Consider the following 5,998-nt stretch of genomic DNA (forward strand, 5'->3'; position numbering starts at 1 on the left):
GGCGGATTCCGACTTCCATGGCCACCGTCCTGCTGTCTTAAGTTACCAACGCCTTTCATGGTATCCCATAAGCGTCGATTTTGGCGCTTTAACTCGACGTTTGGTTCATCCCACAGCGCCAGTTCTGCTTACCAAAAATGGCCCACTTGGCACTCTGATTCGAGTCTCGCGGCTTCATAAGTTCGAGCAAGCCGGAGATCTCACCCATTTAAAGTTTGAGAATAGGTTGAGGTCGTTTCGACCCCAATGCCTCTAATCATTCGCTTTACCGGATGAAACTCGTACGCTACGAGCGCCAGCTATCCTGAGGGAAACTTCGGAGGGAACCAGCTACTAGATGGTTCGATTAGTCTTTCGCCCCTATACCCAGTTCCGACGATCGATTTGCACGTCAGAATCGCTACGGACCTCCATCAGGGTTTCCCCTGACTTCGTCCTGACCAGGCATAGTTCACCATCTTTCGGGTCCCAGCGTGTACGCTCTTGGTGCGCCTCTTCTCGTAATGAGAACGAGACGCCCCGGGAGTGCGAAGCGATCCAATTTATTAAAAAAGCAAATCGCTTATCCTCCCTTGGTCTACGCGAGGTAAACCTTTACTTTCATTACGCCTTTAGGTTTAGTTATTTCCCAATGACTCGCGCACATGCTAGACTCCTTGGTCCGTGTTTCAAGACGGGTCCTGAAATTACCCAAATCGATAGCGTCGTTGATCGGCGTTTCGAAACGAGGTCTGTTCGAGAACACCGTAACCAACAGTCGTTCCGGGACAGAATCGGCATTATGTCCGATTACCGTCAAACACGAAACGCTCTTGCTACGGGCCGAACGCTAATTATAATTTAGCGGCCCCGCGCCATATTTGTACCGTCGAGCGAGTCTGTCGGAATATCGAGGGTCCGCATGAAAAAATCAAGTGGTCTCCACCTCGAGTCTTAAACAGACACCCAACGGATCACGACGTCCTACTAGAGGAAAAGTGCACGCGTTCGATATCGATTAGAAAAACGTAAAACGCGATTTATTGTGTTGCCGAAACAACAACAATATCCGTCATACAAACGTTCAACTTCAATTATCGAAACGCGAATGAATTTCCTCTTTCGACCTTTCGGGTTTCTCAGGTTTACCCCTGAACGGTTTCACGTACTCTTGAACTCTCTCTTCAAAGTGCTTTTCAACTTTCCCTCACGGTACTTGTTCGCTATCGGTCTCGTGGTCATATTTAGCCTTAGATGGAGTTTACCACCCACTTAGGGCTGCACTCTCAAGCAACCCGACTCTCAGGAGAGATCCTCACGCAATCGGCAACGGTCGCTACGGGCCTGGCACCCTCTATGGGCTGTGGCCCCGTTCAAGAAGGACTTGGACGCGCCGCACGATCTCGTGATAAACGGATCCTCCCTAACACCACATTTCCCGGTGGCCGATATCGACCACGGGATTCGGTGCTGGGCTTTTCCCTGTTCGCTCGCAGCTACTAAGGGAATCCTAGTTAGTTTCTTTTCCTCCGCTTAGTAATATGCTTAAATTCAGCGGGTAATCTCACCTGCTCTGAGGTCGATATATTATAATATATCTATAATATTTAAATACAATTCGCTAAAATATCACAAAAAAAAAAACGTGTGTTTAATCACATTATACGAAATATAACATTATTTGTTTTTATTTATAGAGGCGGCAGAGCAAGTTATACATATATATATATATATATATATATATATATATATATATAAATTCATATATTTTGTCGATACAGTATAAATGATATAAAAAAAAACACTGGTCAGACGTCCAGTCTTCGAAACTTTATTATTTCTCTCGGACACGACGACCGCGTTATCATTTTAAATATATATAATATATACACTTATTTATCGACTATATATACGTAAATATAACTCTACCAAACAAATTTTATGTATTTCATATAAAAATACACACGATCAATTTATGGTAGTAATAGCGTCGTTGTGTTCAAAAATTGCGCAAATTTTTTCTATAAAAAATTTACGCTGCTTTTCGCATTTTAGGATGCCGCACAAAAAAAAAATACGCACAAGTTTATAGTATGTGCGTGTGTTTTCTTTTAGTGTGCGTTATTGTGTCTCACACATCCAACACGCTTAGTCATTTATTTTTCTATAATAAATTGAAAAATTTTAAATTCTAAGCAGTCTTTTAAATTGATACGACCCTCAGTCAGGAGTGGTCCGGGAACGAGTATCCGAGGACCGCAATGTGCGTTCGAAATGTCGATGTTCATGTGTCCTGCAGTTCACAAGTTGACGCGCAATTAGCTGCGTTCTTCATCGACCCACGAGCCAAGTGATTCACCGTTCAGGGTAATCATTTTATTATGTCGTTTTCTCATATTCTATTCGTCGTATTTTTAATATTTGATTATTAAATTAATAATAATATTATAATATTTTATACGCGTATAGAATTATCTAACGACATTTATATAATATATATATATATATATATATATATATATATTATTTATTAAATGGTAATTATATATAAATTTTAGAGAAATTATAATATCGTACTTAAAAATATCCGATAAATTTTAACCGCTGCACATGTTTTATTACAAACGAGGCGCGCATAGACAGATATCTCGCACGATATATTCCTCTTAATTATTACAAGTTTTTTAATCTTGAAAGTTTTATACAAATTTCGACACGGTCGGGCGTAAATCTTCGAACACCTTCGAAATAATACGTGAAATATTATTTCTAAAACGAATTTTTATACATATCGAAAGAATCGACACGTGCTTAAAAGTTTCGTTTAGGTACCCGGATGAAGAAAATGTCTTATCATCTTACATAATCATCATCACATATAATATTGTCGAAATTTTTTTGTATTACCTTCGATCGATAAAAAACTTATGTAATAATAAAAAAACGAAATAAAATTTCTCCATAAAAATACAGAAGACAGACACACACGACGACAACAACAACAACAACAACAACAGACGACGTTTCAATAATCTATATATTTTTCGTTTATTATAATAACGATTCTTTATATTAGAACGTTTTTAGTTAACAAGAAATTTTGTTAATGATCGTTCTGTCAATCGTTAATATATATATATATATAATAATAAAAATATATTGTTACTACTATTGTGTCGTCATCGTCGTTCGTCGTCGTCGTCGTCGTCGACTCCTTCTACTAATCTATGATAAAAATTTTTCGTTATTTTTACTGTAAATTTATATATGTAGATATATATTTTATAGACGTATGAAATATATTTATCTTTTTTTTTTTTAAATATTATTCGAAACTTGTTCGAATTTTATAAAAAAAAAAAAAAAAAATTTCAATATATATACATCATATATTTATATCATATATAAATTTTCTTTTGAAGAGTTCGATTATTTTGTAGAAAAGAAAAATTTCTTTCACAATTATATATAATATAATAATACAGACTTGATTTCGTTTTTTTATTTTTTGTTTAAAAACGAACAAATACTCTGTAATGATCCTTCCGCAGGTTCACCTACGGAAACCTTGTTACGACTTTTACTTCCTCTAAATGATCAAGTTTGGTCATCTTTCCGAAGCATCGGCGACGCCGAAACGCCACCGCGCTCAGTCCGAAGACCTCACTAAATCATTCAATCGGTAGTAGCGACGGGCGGTGTGTACAAAGGGCAGGGACGTAATCAACGCGAGCTTATGACTCGCGCTTACTGGGAATTCCTCGTTCATGGGGAACAATTGCAAGCCCCAATCCCTAGCACGAAGGAGGTTCAGCGGGTTACCCGGGCCGCTCGGCCAGGGAGGACACGCTGATTCCTTCAGTGTAGCGCGCGTGCGGCCCAGAACATCTAAGGGCATCACAGACCTGTTATTGCTCAATCTCGTGCGGCTAGAAGCCGCCTGTCCCTCTAAGAAGAATTATTTGTACGCCGACAGTAAAAACCGCGAACGGCAAGAGCCGAAACTCAATACCGACGGGCCTTTGGGATGTCGAAATACGCCTAGTTAGCAGGCTAGAGTCTCGTTCGTTATCGGAATTAACCAGACAAATCGCTCCACCAACTAAGAACGGCCATGCACCACCACCCACCGAATCAAGAAAGAGCTCTCAATCTGTCAATCCTTCCGGTGTCCGGGCCTGGTGAGGTTTCCCGTGTTGAGTCAAATTAAGCCGCAGGCTCCACTCCTGGTGGTGCCCTTCCGTCAATTCCTTTAAGTTTCAGCTTTGCAACCATACTTCCCCCGGAACCCAAAAGCTTTGGTTTCCCGGAAGCTGCCCGCCGAGTCATCGGAGGAACGTCGGCGGATCGCTAGCTGGCATCGTTTATGGTTAGAACTAGGGCGGTATCTGATCGCCTTCGAACCTCTAACTTTCGTTCTTGATCAATGAAAGCGTTTTTGGCAAATGCTTTCGCTTCTGTCCGTCTTGCGACGATCCAAGAATTTCACCTCTAACGTCGCAATACGAATGCCCCCATCCGTTCCTATTAATCATTACCTCGGGGTTCCGAAAACCAACAAAATAGAACCGAGGTCCTATTCCATTATTCCATGCACACAGTATTCAGGCAAAATTTTGGCCTGCTTTAAGCACTCTAATTTGTTCAAAGTAAACGTGCCGGCCCACCTCGACACTCAGTCAAGAGCACCGCGGCGGGATTGAGTTGGGCCGCCCTTGCGAGCTAAGCCCACCGGCAGGACGTCCCACGACACGCCAGTTGACACCGCGTACGATGAACCAGCGGCGTGGGACACAGATTCGACTACGAGCTTTTTAACCGCAACAACTTTAATATACGCTATTGGAGCTGGAATTACCGCGGCTGCTGGCACCAGACTTGCCCTCCAATTGATCCTCGTTAAAGGGTTTAGAGTGTACTCATTCCGATTACGGGGCCTCGGATGAGTCCCGTATCGTTATTTTTCGTCACTACCTCCCCGTGCCGGGAGTGGGTAATTTGCGCGCCTGCTGCCTTCCTTGGATGTGGTAGCCGTTTCTCAGGCTCCCTCTCCGGAATCGAACCCTGATTCCCCGTTACCCGTTACAACCATGGTAGGCGCAGAACCTACCATCGACAGTTGATAAGGCAGACATTTGAAAGATGCGTCGCCGGTGCGAGACCGTGCGATCAGCGAAAAGTTATTCAGAGTCACCAAATTGTACGATGACGAGCAAGCCCGCCACCGATTGGTTTTGATCTAATAAAAGCGCTCCTTCCGTCTCCGGTCGGAACTCTGTTTGCATGTATTAGCTCTAGAATTACCACAGTTATCCAAGTAAATGTGGGTACGATCTAAGGAACCATAACTGATTTAATGAGCCTTTCGCGGTTTCACCTTAATTTGGCTTGTACTGAGACATGCATGGCTTAATCTTTGAGACAAGCATATGACTACTGGCAGGATCAACCAGGGAACTACTATTTGTGTATTTTATATATAATAAAACTATTATCGAAAAAGTTTTAATAACAATATCCACCACATAATGTGAGGATGAGAATTATGATGACGTTTTTTCATATTACATATATTTTATATTTATACACATAATATTTTATATTCATCTATATTCTCGTATATAATAAACACATTGTTATTTACTTTTTCGTTTGCGTGGTGTTTGCTGCGCTTATTATTGAAAATATATAATTTTCGGCGCCACGCTTTATATATTATAATATATTTTTCTTATATTTCATAAAATTTTCACCGAATCGACTATAAATTTATCTAAAATTTAATCGAAATGATATTTTAAATAAGATATAATTACGTCGACCGGAATAGAATTTCGACATTATCTCTACCCTTCGCTAGATTGTAAGCGACATGGTTTACAATTAGATAATAATGAACGAAATTTTTATTCTCGCTCGGAATAATGAGAGTTATCGCAATGTTGTGTAATAATATAAATGTTATATTATTATATATATTTTTATAGACGATCGCATATGAATCGCTCGCGGTAAAACG

At 40.3% G+C, this 5,998-nt stretch overlaps 3 non-coding genes across 3 annotated transcripts in view; all 3 read right to left on the reverse strand.

Annotated features, from left to right (window-relative positions):
* Positions 1 to 1,561, reverse strand: part of LOC130452260 (large subunit ribosomal RNA) — a 4,096-nt gene extending 2,535 nt beyond the window's left edge. Inside the window, exon 1 of the ribosomal RNA XR_008910902.1 lies at positions 1 to 1,561. This exon is cut by the window's left edge and continues 2,535 nt beyond it. This is a non-coding gene — a ribosomal RNA (large subunit ribosomal RNA).
* Positions 1,562 to 2,193: 632 nt separating this feature from the next.
* LOC130452264 (5.8S ribosomal RNA) lies at positions 2,194 to 2,349 on the reverse strand. The gene has a single exon (XR_008910905.1). It is a non-coding gene; the product is annotated as a 5.8S ribosomal RNA (ribosomal RNA).
* A 1,164-nt stretch (positions 2,350 to 3,513) lies between these two features.
* LOC130452246 (small subunit ribosomal RNA) lies at positions 3,514 to 5,435 on the reverse strand. The gene has a single exon (XR_008910888.1). It is a non-coding gene; the product is annotated as a small subunit ribosomal RNA (ribosomal RNA).
* Positions 5,436 to 5,998: the final 563 nt, after the last annotated feature.

The sequence above is a fragment of the Diorhabda sublineata genome, unplaced genomic scaffold (assembly GCF_026230105.1).
Source record: "Diorhabda sublineata isolate icDioSubl1.1 unplaced genomic scaffold, icDioSubl1.1 Dsub_32, whole genome shotgun sequence".
Lineage (NCBI taxonomy): Eukaryota > Metazoa > Arthropoda > Insecta > Coleoptera > Chrysomelidae > Diorhabda > Diorhabda sublineata.